This window comes from Mirounga angustirostris, unplaced genomic scaffold, assembly GCF_029215605.1.
Source record: "Mirounga angustirostris isolate CCGP_5_RB_7025 unplaced genomic scaffold, mMirAng1.0.hap1 SCAF_8, whole genome shotgun sequence".
NCBI lineage: Eukaryota > Metazoa > Chordata > Mammalia > Carnivora > Phocidae > Mirounga > Mirounga angustirostris.
In genome coordinates, this window is record NW_026991716.1 from 131,687,386 (window position 1) to 131,703,240 (window position 15,855).

At 40.2% G+C, this 15,855-nt stretch overlaps 1 long non-coding RNA gene across 1 annotated transcript in view; it reads right to left on the reverse strand.

The window, feature by feature from the left end:
* Positions 1-13,434: 13,434 nt before the first annotated feature.
* The window catches only part of LOC135365629 (uncharacterized), a 52,202-nt gene continuing 49,781 nt past the window's right edge, over positions 13,435-15,855 (reverse strand). Inside the window, exon 3 of the long non-coding RNA XR_010413810.1 lies at positions 13,435-13,642. This is a non-coding gene — a long non-coding RNA (uncharacterized LOC135365629). The remainder of the gene's footprint in view (positions 13,643-15,855) is intronic.

The following is a 15,855-nucleotide window of genomic DNA, read 5'->3' on the forward strand; positions in this document are numbered from 1 at the left end:
CTATCTTGAAAGGCTGGGGAGGTTCCCCGATGGTCCCAGGAAGGAAGTGATGCAGTTCAGTGAGGACATTTAGCACACCCCTTTCAAATCAACTTTCAAAAAGAGCCTAACAGCTGACCTTTTGCCTGTCAGATCAGTAGCAAACAATTTTTAGGGAGACTGGTCAGACTACAGGCTTTTGTTGTTGTTTATAAAGCTTAGATTTCCTGAGAAGGCACTTGCCATCTTAGTTCTATTTATTCTTGGTTATTCATTAAGATGATGCTGAAGAACCTCCTTCAGTTTCTTCAGACCCCCTGTATGCATGCTGCACATTGCGGAGCTGTTTGTCTTTTATCACAAGTCCTTCTCATGGTGTAGAGGAGATCCTGGTGTTGCCTAGTTGCATTCAGGAGAATCTATTTTGTTGTGGTTTTATGGTCTCCAAGCAAAGTCAAACACAGTCTCCCTTCACCAACAATGAAGCCCAAGTCCAACAGGATTATGGCAACCGAAATAATGAAAGCTATGCTGCAAGGATCTTAAAAATAATAATTACCCCTCGAATTTTTAATCTATTCTCTAAATTTGCTAAATGGAGGGGCCATCTTTGCTTCATGCCTTCCCCTCACTTGCCGCCAGCACTCCGTGATGTAGCTGTGCATTTTCTTCAAATTCTTTTTCTTCCAGATCTCATCAAAACAATATCTGAAAGGAATCCGGTAAACCAATCTGATGTGCTCTTATTCCTTGTGTTTACATTTTTTAGAGACCAAAGAATAAATCTCTAATGGCAGAATTTGTTACACCAGGAAGTTGGGCCTGAAGAGGGCACAGTTTGGGGGGGGAATCACTCTCAATGTATACCCTGCCTCCGCCTCAGGGTGACACTTAAGGATACCCAGAGCTCCTTGTGGAGATAACCCACAAGAGCCCAATCATTCCAGATAGCACCCTCTTCCTGTTTGGTCATGAGACGGGGTTCCAAACTTCCAGGCCTGCCACTCAGGAGGAAACAATCAGACTCCGTTCTCCCTCTGTCTCCATCTTTGTAGAGCCAATTCATCCTTAAGGCTTTGGAAGATGGGATAAGAAGGTATTTTACAAACTCAATGCTCTGTGTGTTAGGCAGTTGCTTCCTTAGTTGCCTTACTTGTAAATTCTGAGACTGAAACATTGTTCCCACCAAGTGAAACTCCCTTATGAGACTTAGCCACAGTCCTCCTAGGCTCAGGCAGTGGGAGCCTGGGGCTGTCTGGCTGGCACGGTTGTCTGATGAGCTGACCTTCCACTCTCAGTCATCTCCATCCTCTGCACAAAGGCTAAGCACGTTACAGACTTTGGGAAAAGGCTTGTCTTTCTCATACCCCCCACCCTGGGGGAGTTTGTGGTAGCCCTGATTATTCAACAACTGTTGCTTGAACGCCCACCCTATGCCAAATGGACTGTGGCTACAGGGGTAGGCAAAACCTGCCCCAGTTCCCGCTTTCACAGAGCTTACCTTATGATTGGGAATATAGCCATTCATCAGAACCACACAAATAATTCTAAAACCCCGACCTCCAAGAAAAGGCACATGTTATGAGAGCCTTTGGTGAATTAGTTAATGAAATTAATTTAGTTTAATGGTCAGAAAGACTGCTAGGAAGTGATCTGCAGGAGGAGTGGCATGACCTAGGTGCAAGAGGGGTAGGGTGCGATGTGGAAGAGCGCTCCAGACAGAGGGAAGAGCATGGGCAAAGCTCTACGGAAGAAAAATGCATGGTGCATTGGAGGAAGTGAGGAGGTCCACAGTTGCTGCAGAAGAGACAGCAAGGGAAGGGAGGGAGCTTCGGGAACGATGGGCCCCATGAGGCTCAAAAGGAATGAAGGACAGACTGGGCAGGCCTGAAAGAGCAGCCCAAATTGATGAGTCTTTACATGAAGCCATGAAAGCGTTTTCAGTAGGTGGTGCAATGTGATCAGTTTCATGTTTCGAAATGTTCCCTTTGGCTGTGCTATGAAAACAGATAAGGTGTGGGGCCAAAATGGGTACAGGTGAATCATTTAGAAAGCTGCTACAAGTAATCCTTTAGGAAGATCCTAGTGTTTATAATTAGAGAGATGGTGGTGGAAAGAGTGGATGGATTTGAGGGGGATTTAATGGGAAACACCTATGGGACATAAGGCCATGTGTGGCCAAAGGAAGTCAGAATAATATAATGGTCAGAGTCTTGGATTTGGTGCAAGAAAGCCCTAGGTTTGGATCCTAGCTCCATCATTAGCTACCCATGTGATTTTTAGCCAGAAATTTAACCTTTCACAAGTTCAGATTTTACAAACCTATAATTAGGATTATAACCATATAGCTCATTCACAGGGCTATTGTGGGGACTAAATGAGCTGATACCTGGAAAGCACTTCATACTTCAGTGCCTGGCATGCAGCCAGGAAATGCAATATAATTATAATGCATCACTATTATAGTTATAGTAACTGTACTGAAGTTGGCAAATAAAGGGAAAACAGTCTCTCCTTCACTTTGCAACAGGCTGATTGGGTTAGGATACCAGTTCCTAAGAGCAGCAAAATATAATCATGGGACCATCACAGGCCGAGAGACCACTGCCAGGGTAGCAATTCCCACTTTCCTCCTCCACCAAGCCCAAGGTCAGTGCTTCTCATCTGTCTTCTCTTTGTACTCTCTCAGTTTACATAGAGACCCATTCTCATCCAGCGTGGTAGCTGGACCCCCAATCTCCCCTCTTTCCATTAATAAGAGGTGCTAAAGAACAACAAAAACTCACAGAATGGTTTCAGTTCAGCTTTATCCCAAATGCCTGCATCATTGTGCTCTAAGTATTTGTAAATTTAGAAGAGTTCTAGTGCCCGTACAAAATCAGCAAATAGTAGTTTTTATTTTTATCATTTCTCTTTTATGTAATTATATTAAGACTAAGGCAAAAACTTGCCATAATTATGTTATTTATCGAAAGGATCAGCCTTAGGGTCTTACAAGAGGTGTATCTTCATGGCACAAGAACACATGCAACTCAAAACTGGATTTTCTCTTTCACCTCCCTCCCTTAGTCTTAAGTCTCTTCAAAACACACTTCTATGCACAGAGCAGGAAACTCTAAACAAAATAGCTCTCTTATTTTTTAAAGGTCAAGAGACTTGTAACAATCAAGGCCTTGATACAGTCAGTCCTGGTCTGGCTGGATTTTAAGAGATTGGCAGCCCCTTACTAGGTAATTTCTGCTGGTGGAGTCTGCTAACAAAGGATGAAGGACAGACCAGGGAGGAAGGGCTCACTTCGGCTGGCAAGGACGCCTCAGAAAGATTTGGGGTTCCAAGTACGAAGCTCACCCAAATCCTCCAAAAGGCCTCTTTCCCAATTCACAGGGCCCACTCTTTACAGTGAAAGCCTTCACTTTCACATAAGAAACCTAGCAAGGTTTTGAATTCATCTTGCATTATAAAGTTCCAGAGCAACGGATCTTAGTCCTGATTTTTAGTTATATCAACAATATGGCTGCAAGCATAAGGGTCTTAGAAGCTTTCTGGGTCTTTGGCCATGACCTGACCCAAGATTGTAAAGTTCTTGGGCTTGTCGTGTTCTTTCTTATGGTCTCTATTATAGTCAGAAGGGGCTGATATACCCCATAGTTCTCCAGTTCTCTTTTCTATTCCACAGCAATAGCCAATGTGGGTTCTTGACTTCAATAGGCTCTTAATTTTAGGCATCCATAGGTGTAACTTTAAGTAACTGCTAGCCACTGCATGCCCCGTCCCCTTAGAATTCTATTTTACATTGGAATGAGATCATCACTGGATGCAAACCCAACCAGATCAACCAACCAACCCGAGATTCCTATCTTTGTAGGTCTGGAACAGTCTTGGCATGAGATATTGTGCCGATCAGGATTCATTGATGAAAAATCAAAGCAATGTGATTCATTAATGAAAAATCAAAGCAATGTGAAGATTTTAGGGGCTCAAAAGTTGTTGCTAAAGCTAGAGAAGTGACCATTATGGTGGCTGCCTTTAACTTTCAGTAATACCACTGGAGGTACAATTCCAGAACTCAGCAACTAGCTGCTGCCACCTAGAGGTCAAGATACTGAAGCAAATGGCCCGCAGTACCACAATGCCCCTGTTCTGAGGCTCCCCCTGGTGGTAGAGCTTGGCATTCCATCAGTCACTGTAGAACTAATGCCATTGAGGTCGGAGGGGGAATTGTTCTGTGTCCCCTTTGCTTTCAGATCTCTTGTGAGAATATTGGCCCAATGCAAATTTCATCCAAAACCCGGAGGAAAGGGAGCCTGAGAAATGTAATTCCCAAACTTCCAGCCCTTGAACACAGAACGGATTGTGAATGAAGGTTATTTGCCAACCAAACAGTATTTAATACAAGCACAGAATTAGGGTGAACAGGATCATGCAAATATTTATTTAGATCAAAACTCACAGAAATTGCAGTTTAAGACATCGAATTTTAAAATCTATTTCAACTCATATTTAATATTGTTTTTGAATTCTAAAAGTTAGGATTTTAAGACTATTTTTTTTAAAACAAAACATTTAGCTTACTGATACATTTTAAGATAAGTCATTAATTCTCTGGTGTGATTTTTGTCACTTTCTCCCCATGGTTCCTTCATTAGCAATAATGACAGTTATTCCATAACGATAATCTCTGTTGTTAATACCCCACTCTCCGACCACCTCCTTTTTTGGTTCTAGCCCACACCCTCTAGTGCTCCAATTCCAATAATCCCTCACCTGAGCAGGACCTCATATCCATTGTTAGGGCCACTGCTAGCCTCCATGATGCCTTAGAATTAGTCTTCAAGACGCTTCACTTCAATCTTTTGGAAACTGCTATAATAGACCATGTTTTGATAAAACAAGACATTTGAGTGCCATCTTCCAGAAAATTATTATAATCAATATACAAATCAGAAATTTCAGATACGAATGGAGCCCACTTGAAAGGGGTACCTCGGGTGTGTATAGTGTGTAACCTACATTAACCATATATGACAGCTCGGGGACTATTGATCCTACCATTGTTTTTCATTCCCATCGTCCCTTTTATGTTTATTCCTCTTAAACCAGTTTACATTCCATGTTTAATCATTATATTCACTTCCTTGCACTTATCCTCAACTACTTTTCCTCTCACTTTGTACCCTACTCACTTGGCTAAACCTCATACCTTGTTAAATTCAACACTGCCTACTTTGTACCTGTGTTCACAATGCTGAACTTGGCTGGAGAGAAACCCCATCACCCTAACTGGACTTTCCATTCACAATCACTCAGTCAAATGCCCTGGAATACTTTGTTTCTCTAATCAATACAGCCTTCCACTTCCTGATGCAAATTTCATACTTTTTCCTATTTCTTCAAACTTCCAACATCTTTCCCTACATCTAAATTTTCAATTGCTAACTTTTCTTCCTATTTTCCTTGAACATTTTGAGTCCTCAAAAGAGAATGTTGAGACGCTCCCACCACCATCTGCACTATCTGCATCAGTGCTATATATAATATGCAAACTTGTCTTTTATTGCCACTAATGAACTCCTCAAACTCCTAGCTAAGGCTAACTCCTCCACTTATGTATTCAATCCGTCCTTCCTACCAATGATCTTTTCTCTCTTCTCAGAGCCATTAATTTCTTTTCTCTTATTAGTTCATTCCCATAAACATGTAAACACGCTGTTATTTCTCTCATATTAAAAAAAAAAAAAAACCAGGGGCGCCTGGGTGGCTCAGTTGGTTAAGCGTCTGCCTTCTGCTCAGGTCATGATCCTGGGGTCCTGGGATCAAGCCTCGCATCGGGCTCCCTGCTCAGCAGGAAGCCTGCATCTCCCTCTCCTACTCACCCTGCTTGTGCTCTCTCTCTTTCTTTCTCTCTCTCTGTCAAATAAATAAAAATCCTTTAAAATTTTTTTAAAAAATAAAAAACAAACCATGATCATGACCTGAACTCCAAATACCACCCCTTATTTTTCAAGCCAACTCTGACAGAGTTGTCTATACTCACTAGTGGCATTTCTCTCATCCCCCTTGCTCTTGAACTCACAGCACCCACTTATCTAGTTCCCACTGACTCCTTCTTTGCTAAATTAAAGGTCTCATCTCTGTCCCTATCTTGACCTATGAGAACCATTTGACTTATTTCCTCTCTCCTCCTTAAAATGTTTTTCCTCACTTGCCTTCCTCACTTGCTTTGTCCTTATTTTATTGCTTCTTATGGCTACTACTTCTTGGTCTCCTTTGCTACTTCCTTCTCATTTCCCCCACATCTAGAGTCTGAAGGACCAAGAGCTCCATCTTTGGATCTTTTCTGTCTTCCAGCTACACTAACTCCTAAGGGACCTTATGCAATTTTATAAGAAATTCATATTTCATTTTTAAATATCATGCATATGCTATGAATTCCTAAATTTAAATCCTAAATTTAAATCTCTAGGCCAAACCTCAGTCCCAAACTCCAGACTTGAATATCCAATCATCTACTTGGGATTTCCACTGGGAAGTTTAAAAGGTATCCCAAGTAAAATATGTCCAAAACTAAACTTGTAATCTCTTCCAGACATGCTCCTGTTTCTTCCTTCCTCACATCGTCACTGATAACTCCATCCTTCTTAGTTGCTCAGGCTAAAGCTTTGGTGTCACATTTGACAATTCTTTTTTTCATTTCTCACCTTTGGTCAAACAGCAAATTATGTTGATTTTATCTTTAAAAATATATCTATAGAACATACTTGTTCTTAGGAAACAAACTCTGAAGTATTTACTAGTAGTAGGACATGGAATACCCAACATATTCTCAAGTGACTCAGAAAAAAAGTATGATGAAAAAGAGATTTAAAGGAAGTAAATGGGGTAAAATGTAAACAATCGAGGTATCTAGTTGAAAGGTATATGGGAGTTCTATGTAATATTCTCAAAACTGTTCCCTTGGTTACCAAAAACATACTAAAATCCATTACTCATTAGCTCTACTGCTGTCACCATGGATCATCATCTCTTGACTTCAGGCTGTTCTTAATATAATGACCAGATAAATCTTATGACAGCATAAATTAGGTGCTGTCACCCTTTGCTCAAAACCCTTCAATAGTATTCCATCTTACTTAGAGTGAAGACTCAAGTCCTTTTATGATCTGCAAGGGCCTACTTGATTTGCCCCTACCTCCCCATTGGTTACATAGTCTCAACTCCAAGTCTTCCCTCAGTTCACTGTACTGCAGGCCACATTCATTCCTTGGTTACCAGGCAAGCACCTGCCCCAGGGCCTCTCCATATAATATCCCTTCTGCCAAGAAATACAACTCTGAAAATTATTCAGAGGGCTTAGTCCCTAACCCCTTTCAGATCTCTTATCAAATGTCACCTTCTTCTAAGTCTTTCTTGGATGCCCTATATACAATTTTAAAATAACCTCCACTCTACCTTGAACTTTCTATCCTTCTCCATTTTTTTTTCTCCAGCACTTGGCACCAACATTGTATATATTTTCCTTACTTGTCTAGTTTATTTTCTGTCTACCCTTAGAATGTAAGCTCCATGAGGGCGGATAGTTTTGTGTTTCTTAACTCTTACATTCTCAACATTTAAAACAGACACAGAGGGGCAACTGGGTGGCTCAGTCTGTTAAGCATCTGCCTTCAGCTCAGGTCATGATCTCAGGGTCCTGGGATTGAGCCCCCCATGGGGCTCCCTGCTCAGTGGGGAGTCTGCTTCTCCCTCTCCTTCTGCCCCTCCTCCTGCTCATCCTCTCTTTCTCACTCTGCTCTCTCTCTCTCAAATAAATAAATTAAGTCTTAAAAAAAATAAAACAGACACATAGGGGCGCCTGGATGGCTTAGTCAATTAAGTGTGCAACTCTTGTCTTTGGCTCAGGTCACAATCTCAGGGTCATTATCTCAGGGTCGTGATCTCAGGGTCCTGACATCAAGTCCTGTGTCAGGCTCCCCTCTCAGTGGCAAGTCTTCTGGAGATTCTCCCTCTTCCTCTGCCCTTCCCCCGGCTCTCTCTAACTCTCCCTCTAAAATAACAAATAAATTTTAAAAATCTTTTAAAAATAAATAAAACAGACACATAAAAGGTACTAAATAAATATTTGTTGAATAGGTGAGTGACTAATGTACCAATCTCACTATACCTTATGGATTTTTACATACCATCAATTATACCTGTTATGTGATAATCAAAGCCAGTAGAAATTGGTTGCCCAAGTCTCCAGGACCCTCAATGGGTCACCCAGCACCGGATTATCCCACACTTCATGATGTAAAGTGGTAGAAAACAATCTTTTTTTTTTCTTTTCAGCTCTTAATTCTACCCTTTCTTTGGTTCACAATTTTATAACTACTTTAAAACACTTCTGCCATTGTACTTCTGCTGTTTAGATATATCTTTTTTTTTTTTTTTGCCTAAAATGACTTCTGATCTCTGAAATCTAATAAATTCACTTCTGAGATGTGTTCTTTTCATAGTTCCCTTGAGTTTGTGTCACAGTCTAGGCATTTTGGAGTCTTTTCTCTGTTTTTCACCATATATTAATATCATCTACCCTTTCTCTGTCCTTATTTCTCTCTTTTTCAAAGGACCTTAACATTTTCTGGATACTTTAAAAATTAATTTCATTGGCCACCACCATTCTGCCTCACTTGTGTATAGCGATTTTGCTAAATACTGTTTTGAACTGAGCTTTTGTTTACAGAATAACTGAGCCAGTAATGACATCAAGTTGTAGATGAGTTTGCAATAGGAAAAGATCATGTGGATTGAAGAACTTCTTAATTGGATTCCTACAAAGACTGTTCCAGAGTAGCTAAACGAGCTCACTGGTACACACAGTTTTATTGGCCACTTGGAAATACTTCAAGGAGCCCCTGAGAAAAGAAAAGAGGTCCTTACTTGTGTATTTCTTCTTCCTGGTTTATTTCACTATCCATACCTATTTCCAGCTGGAAAATTTGTGGTAAATCATCAGAATCAAGTTTCTGTATGAACATGTGTTTGTTCAGACTCATTATGATGCAAGCTGCAGAAAAGTCAGCTGAAATTGGCAAAAACAATACAGAAGATTTATTAGCTCATGAAAGTGTGAAAGGACAGATTTCAGGATTCATCGAAAGTTCCAGTCAAGGATTTGGTTCCAATATTCTACTCACTGTTATTCTGCCCACATGTTGGTTTCATTCTAAAGCTGATTGCCCTATGGTTGTAGGATAGCTAACAAATAATAGGCCACATACTTCTTGGTTTACCCATTGGGAAAGAAAGTACTTTTGTCTAAAAGTTCCAGGAAAAGTTTATAATATTTATTCCAATTGAATCAGCTTAGGTTATGTGCCTAATACTCTTCTTCCAACCAAGCCAAGAGGAATAAAATGTTCTCATTTGCTTTAGCTAATCAAGACCCATCCTTGGCATTACACTTGACACAATATTTTCCCCAAACAAGTAAGTCGACATGAACAAGTTACCAATGTCTGTATTCGTCGGAATCCCAAAGGAATCAGAAATCATATGGACTAAATTAGGATATTTTGAGGTGAGATGTATTTGTTTTAGTTCTGGTTTTATTCAAAGGGCCAAATTGCAAAGTTGTGAATGGGGTATAGTGGAATTATAAGCACAGGAACTTGGAGAAAGAAACAGCAGAGCCATTTCCAATCCCAGGCCCAAAGGGAAAAGGGGAGGAAGAGACTACTGGAACCCAGAAGAGGAGCCCTGAGGATAGCATGTTAGGAGCAGTGACCCATTAGGAACACAGGTAATTTCAGAGGAGGTTGGGAGGGAATTAGTGGAAGCAACAATCTTATATTCTTGTTTTCTCCTGTTTTTATTGAAGCTCCTCATTGTTCAAACCAAACCAGAAACCTGAAGATGCCAGAGCCCTGTTGATATGGTCCGTACTGGTTGGCATTCCAAGGCAGAGGCCGTTGAAGACAAACGGCATGTATTCCACACCGTATGGGAACCAAAATTTGGGTGCTGTGAGGAAGGTGGGGGGAGGGGTACTAAATCCTGAGAAGACAGTCAGTCAATGTTTCCTACAGACCAGAAGTATTTTACTCACGAATCTTACTAAGGATTCTTAAGATACTTAGGGCAGCCCCTTGTATTCCAAAAAGCAGACAAAACTTCTTAAAAATACCTACATTATCACATTATATGTATCTGAGTATTTTCTTACCCCAATACTAGAAGCAAGAACCAACTATTTATCTTAATTAACCAGATTTATTGTCATCACCTATATTAACAGCTACAGACAGGATATTAGCTAATTGGTGGGACAAATTGCTTGACTTCTAGGAATGCTTCCTAGACAAAAATATTTTTCACATAAAAGATTACCATGTGTATGACGGAGACCTCCTATTCCCTATTTTTTGAGCATAAAATAAGAGAAAATAAATTTACTATTAGCACAAGATATTTAGATGAACTAGAATTTATTTTTTTTTAAGATTTTATTTATTTATTTATTTGAGAGAGAGATCGTGAGAAAGAGCACCAGCAGAGGGGAGAGGAAGAAGCAGACTCTCCGCTGAGCAAGGAGCCTGATGTGGGACTTGATCCTAGGACCCTGGGATCACGACCTGAGCCGAAGGCAGACACTTAACTGATTGAGCCACCCAGGCATCCCCTAGAAGAATTTTTTGATACTAGGATATGTTAAACTCCAAAGTATTTTCCCTGCTGAATATTTTTGAGCACAGTTTTGGGATTCCTCTATGTTCTAAGATAAATATGGAAACCAACAGATCCTTAAGTGGATACAAAAAATGAATTTTGCCTCTTCAGCCACAGAGCTGCAATGTGTCCTAGGATGACTACCAGTCGTGGTTGTAGAGCCTATGAACTATGTTTCCATCTTCATCTAGAGCTAGCTTAGAGTGATTCAGACCACTGAGGCATTGTACTGCACATCCAGGGCCTCAGAGTCCTCTTCATTCGTCATGACAGGGACACAAGCATGGAATTATAGGCTGGATCAGAAAAGGCAGAACTCAAAATCCAAAATTCATTCATTCAGTGTTCACTGGGTACCTCTATGTACATGCCACACAATATTCTTTGTGTTGATTAGAGCAGTGAATAAAACAAAAACATTCTTGCATTCATGAAGTTTATCTTCTAGAAGGGAAAGCAGGCAATAAATAATACACACACAAGTATATACTACATTGGATAGTGATAGCTGGTAAGGAGAAAAAAATAAAGCAGAGAAAAAACAAAAGATATGTCCAGCACATGGCTGAAATATTAGATCTTGTGGCCAGAGAAGACAGCACTGAGACTGTAACTTTTGAGAAAAATACTGAAGGAAGTAAATGAGGAAGCAACAGGGATATCTAGAGAAAGTATTGTGGGGAGAGCAAAGAGCAAATGCAAAGGCCCTGAGGTTGAAAACTTCCTGTCCTATTTGAGAAATAGAAGCTGGAGTGGCAAGAGCTCAGTGAGTGATGGGGATAGCCATAAGAAATGAGGTCAGAAAAATAGCAGTTAGTAGTGGAAGACAGATCCTTTGGCCTTGGTAGGTCATTGCAGGGACTTTGCTCTTAATCTGGGTGATATGGGAATCCACTGGAGAGTCCTGAGGACGACATAACTTGAATTGTAAGAAAACTCTAGCGAATATGTTAATAGCAGCCTCAATTATCAAGGGCAGAAGCAGGAAAACTAATGAGGAGGCCATTGCAGTAACAACTGGTGGGAAATGATTGTGAGTGGATTGGACTAAGGTGGTGATGGTGCAGGTACTGAGAAGTAATTAGATGCTGAATATATTTGGAAGTGAGAGATTATAAGATTTATTGACAGACCGGATATGACACATGAGAGAGAGAAAAATCATTAGGGCGTGAAAACTGGCTGAGTGTTCCCCAAGGATTCCAGGAAAACATTTGAGTTCTAAAAGGTCTAAAAGTGGAACTGGGCCATTCTCACGGGGCAAGTAACAAATGAAACTCCGGACCAATCAGGATGGATAGAATAACAACATTTCTAAATTCAGGATAAGATCCGGAGTGAATCAAGATGATGCAAGATGCCTGAGAAAAAATGACTGGCGGATCTATAACAGATGATCAGCACAAATCTAGGCAGAATGGCATCAGGGTACCTAGGAGCATGTTTCATGATAATATTGAGTCTGGTGGGGCTTGGTGTGGGGCAGTAATTTGGTTATTGTGGAAGAAGGCAGCAACTTATTGGTTCAGAGAGGGATCTGGTTACAGAGAATCAACAGCACTAACACATCACTAAGATCTCCAGACTGAAGCTGGAGAGACAGAATAACCTCTCTTAAGCCACGGCTGATCTCAGAGATGGAGGCTGGGTGAAACCCAAGTGAGGAGTAGAGCAGTTTATTTATTATTTGAGAGAGAGAGATAACATGAGTGGGGGAGGAGAGGCGAAGGCAGAGGGAGAAGCAGACTCCCCACTGAGTGAGGAGCTCCGCACACAGGGCTCCATCCCAGGACCCTGAGATCATGACCTGAGCCAAAGGCAGACCTTTAACTAACTGAGCCACCCAGGTCGACCCAGGTGCCCCTCCTCCTCTTCTCATAAGGACAGCAATCATATTGGATTAGGAACCCACCCCCTTATGATCTCATTTGACCTTAATTTGCTCTTCAAGTGTCTTATTTCCAAAATATGGTCACATGAGTTAGGGCTTCACCATAGGAGTTTTGAGGAGACACGAGTCGGTCCATAGCAGAGGTGTATGAAATCAAAGGCAAGAATATCGTTGTAAGTGTCTACGTGGGAGGAAATTGAGATCTGCACTAAGATGATCCTAGGGGCGAGGAAAAGAAGATGGATAAGAAAGACATTTCATGGTAAAAGCCACAATGACTAAGCAATTGATTGAATGCAGAGGCTGAGAGAGAGGAATCAATAAATCACTAGTATTGAGCCTGAGTGACAAGGAGAATAATATTGTCCTTAAACAAAAATAGGGCCTTTTTCTATGTGTACTTGTTTCTTTCACTTTGTCCTGCATTCATTTTGTCCAGATGCCGGCTCCACTCCTATTTCTTTCTCTGCTTCCTATCTCCTCAATTTGTCACTGCAGCAGAAAGTCTGACATTCTCCACTAAGTTAATCTTCTGTAAGACAATTCCAGAAAGCAAATCTTTCATGTCACTTCCACTGTGCTCTTTTCTGTCCCTCTTGCTACATTTTCAGGCATTGCGATGGTTTGCTTTGATTGCTTTTATCTGTTTGCTTGTTTGTCTGTTTTTCTTGGTTAACTTGCTCCACTCTCATTTCTGCTGTCCTTTCTCATGGGGTCTCAATTATTACCCTTGAGAATCATTATGTCCGAGTTTTTACTTGATAATAATTTGCATGCAAAGAGATCATTTTAAAGACAATTTATTTTGAAGGAGGAAAACATAATAGAAATACGAAGTTCTACTTTACAAACTGTGAAGATTTTGGAACTTTGTTCCTCAAAGTAATGCTAAAATATAAATAAATTGGGGCATCTGGGTGGCTCAGTTGGTTAAACGTCTGCCTTCAGCTCAGGTCATGATTCCAGGGTCCTGGGATTCAGCCCTGCATCGGGCTCCCTGCTCCATGGGGAACTTGCTTCTCCCTCTTCCTCTGCCTGCCACTCCCCTTGCTGTGCTCTCTCTCTCTGTCAAATAAATAAATAAAATCTTTAAAAATAATAAATAAAATAAAATATAAATAGATTAATATAAACTCAGGAACAAGAGAACCCACATAAGGTATTATAAAAAGGAAGACTTAGATAAATTTGTGGATGTTTGTTAGAAAATAAATTTAAAAATAGAAATTGTATTATTCGAGGGTATTTTTCTAAATTTTGTGATTTATGTAATAGCCACGATTTTAAATACATATCTGAGTGATCTGGGGAGCTTGCTAAAAATATATTTTCTTGGGCCCCAACCTCCTATATTCTGATTCTCCAGGTCTTAGATAAGGCATGGAAATCTTAAATAAGCTTAGGTAATCAGGACACCTGGCCAGGTTTGAAAGTAGTTTCAAAGACCACAACTATACTTTCTGTGGCCCACTAAGAGACGAATGCTGGCAAGGCAGACTTTGATCTGACAAGTTTTGAAACTATTGTCATTTCTTTTAAACAAAGAAGGGCAGATGGGGCACCTGGATGGCTCAGTCAGTTAAGTGTCTGCCTTAATTTCAGCTCAGGTCAGGATCTCAGGGTCATGGGATCGAGCCCCACATTTGGCTCCATGCTCAACGTAGAGTCTGCTTGAGATTCTCTCTCTCCTTCTCCCTCTTCCCTTCCCCCAGCTCATAGGCATGCTCTCTCTCTCTGTCAAATAAATAAATAAAATCTTTTTTTTTTAAAAAAGGGCAGATGACACATTCTGTTGACTTTGCTACTTGAAGTTGATGAAATGTGACAATCTATAGGTAATTTTAGGAAAAAAAGTCATGCTAATAAAGATGAGATCTAGACCCCCAAACAAATAAAACAACAAAAAATTTAAAACTATTGGACATCAGTAAAAATACTCATTATATTCTGAAAATCCTGATCACAGCAGACATGCAAAAATACTTATTTGTTTACCTTTTCAGGAACTAAAGATAAAAATTAGTAAGTCCTAACTTCACATCTAAGACAATCTAACCACTTGTATCTTTATTTGATAGGGATTTACAGTTCAAAATTAATACTGATAATAAATCTTACAATTAATTTTAACTTCTCTTTTATTATTATATCAAAATATATGCGAACCTATTAACACTTAGCAAATTAAAAATGAAATCTTGGAAATGAATACTGTTAGGCTAACTTGAAAATTTGCAAGCGTCAAACATTGGTAAAGAGTAAGCCAAATGATTACTATGAAACACATTCTGTTATTCCAACTGCATGTGATTTATTCAGGATGTTCGATTCCATTGAACATGCTGGTAACCACCCAAATCACCTGGCAATCTAAAGATACCTTTATTTCGGCTTGATGTCCTTCATTCTTTGAAACAAAATGAAAAGAAAACTCAAATCCTCGGAAGTATTATTACTTCCTGTTATTCTCCCTCCCCAAAGGCATCAAAGTGGAATACTTAAAGCTATGTTTAATTTGTGTTTACCTTCATATGTTTAAGTAACATGCTTCCTGATTTCGGTGTCATAGGCATTGTCTATAGACTTGGCGCCATGGGCGATGAGCATTGAACTCTATTCTAGTTCTCCTCTCTACTTCTCTTATACTCACATACACTTCCTGTCTTCCATGTTCCTAATGGAGTATAATCCTAATTCTAGTTGTGTAAATACCCAGTATTTACATTATTATGACCAGGTGAATGGAAAATACATAGATCACGCTGTGACTGCTCATCATTCCCCATACAATTCCTTGGTTTCTCGGGAACTAACAGTGTCCTTGTTATTATGTTAGCTTGTTTTTTATGAGAATTTCACAGCCTCAACATCCAGATTTCCCTGCCCAATAGTCTAAATCTCCTCTCAATATGGACAAATGCATCAGGTAGCCCACAAGCTACTATAAGCGTGTGGGGTGATGTCAATTCAGACTCTTCTGAAACCTAAAATGTTAGTTAGACTTGTGTTCTTCATAAAAAGTACCTGGGGGACACAAGTGGGGGAAGAAATCTTGGGAAACACAGCTGCTGTAGCCATGAGCCCTAAGTTCTTTCCCTCTGCTAGAATTTTTCCCAGGCACGTGACCCAAACTGTCATTCCTGAAGAGTCTGAGGACTTGGTGGTCTTGTCTTGTTCTGCTGTAGTATTCAATTTAGGACTACTGGATGAGGACATATTAAAGAATTCCAGTAAATCCCCTTCTAGGTTCCAATTATAACTCTTCACATGCCATTGAA